The sequence below is a fragment of the Scaptodrosophila lebanonensis genome, unplaced genomic scaffold (genome assembly GCF_003285725.1).
Source record: "Scaptodrosophila lebanonensis strain 11010-0011.00,11010-0021.00 unplaced genomic scaffold, SlebRS2 tig00000001-arrow-pilon, whole genome shotgun sequence".
Taxonomy (NCBI): Eukaryota; Metazoa; Arthropoda; class Insecta; order Diptera; family Drosophilidae; genus Scaptodrosophila; species Scaptodrosophila lebanonensis.
In genome coordinates this window covers 22,815,197-22,817,022 of record NW_022060529.1, presented here as the reverse complement: position 1 = coordinate 22,817,022, position 1,826 = coordinate 22,815,197, and positions in this window count along the sequence as shown.

Sequence of the window (1,826 nt, the reverse complement as noted above, 5' to 3'; positions counted from 1 at the left end):
TATGCACATACTATATATGTATATAAGTATGTAAATATAGATGATTCGTATGCTTTCTATGTGAGTGGGCTTCGCTGGCCCATCAAATTATTTAATTCATTTGTGTGCTTTTATTTTTCAATTGGTATTTGGGATTTATTTGCATTGAATAGCCAGGTAAATAAAATATGCACTCAAAATTAAATTTGTAAATATTTTGCTATAAACACGAAGCAAACAAAAACTAAATTGCACAAACTATAAATATTGTGAGCACAATGTAAAAATGGAAGAACATCAAAAAAGTGAATTTGTAAACAGTGCGTATGCGTAATATGAGGACACAAATATATGAATAAATTGAATGTTATACATTTTTTATACTTTAAATACAAGCTTGATAGCATGCTTTTAAATATTCTGCACTAATTTGTTTCGTTTGTCTCGAATTAGGGTAATGGTATTCGGTTTAATATCAATTTTATGTAATGCAATATTAAAGCAGAAGCAAGTTTTGGAAGTTGGTATTAGGTAGTCATGAAACTGAAGCCCTATTATGGGGAACGGAATATATGGGTGCGTGTTAAATCGTCAGAATATTGAGCCTGTCAGTGCACCTTCTGTGTTACTTCTAAATTTATATCAAGAACTGTTCAGCAGCGGGGCATAATAAGGATTCGGATAATGATAGCTAGGTAATTTTTAGTAGATAACTATTTACCTAGAGTCATTATAAAAAACTGCTGAATATTAATTGCGTAATTAGTAATATTCCTTGCTATTCGTATAAGCTTAGGGTCTTAAAAGCAATTAGATTGCTGATGTAAACCAGTATCTTTTCGATTCTAACGGAAACTAGCCTATACTTTCAATTCGAATTAAATGACAATTCACTTAAACCTTAGAATAAACTTTAATTTTTATTATTATTGTAAAATATTTTTTATATATTTTATGAATATTTTGCGTACCATGTTCTTAATTTTTTAGACTAATGCTAGTAAGAAAACCACTACGGTCATCGGATTAAAAGGGCCTAAATACTACTTCGATTTTGTAATCTAATCCCATTTCTAAATAGTGTTTTCGAATAGATTTAATTTAAAGAGTTTGAAAATTAAAGGGATATGGAGTTCAAATATCTATCCTATCCTATATCTATCCTATGCTCTTATTCTTTATAAAATTGAACTTCATCATATTTAATGACAACCTTTCTAGTTCTTCCCTATATATCCCCTGGCTGTGTGCCGTTCAAAAAATAAGATTCTAGGTTGATTTTTTTTAAACCTTTAAAAATCAATAAACGTTTTGTTGGTATCTTCTCTCATTTTCCATTGATTTATCGGTGGTTCGTTTATGGGAGTGTGTGCAATATTTGCGGTTGGTCAGTGTCAGGAAGGGAATGTGTACAATTGACTGACATCGGAATGGCGACGACGGTGACGGGGATATTGGATATTGGGATAGGGGACAGGGACAGGCCATCGATTTATCTTCGCTTTTGTCAAATAACATCAACTGATTACTTTATCGCAAAAGCGTAAAATGAGCACCACACACACACACACACACACACACACACACAGACACAGTCAGGCACCGTCGGCATTCACGTGCTGCGCTCTGGGTTGTGGTATTGGTATTAGTATTGGCTCTCTGGATCTCCCCACATTGAATGACTTTATCGTCTGCTAAACGTCGCTGGGCCATTTGAGGCGCACACGTTTAACCCGCTTTCACACACACACACACACACACACACACACACACACACACACATACAACTAGCTCGAGTTTAACTGGCATTGCCGTTTTTTCCGTGCTGTCGTTGAACGTGCGTGTGT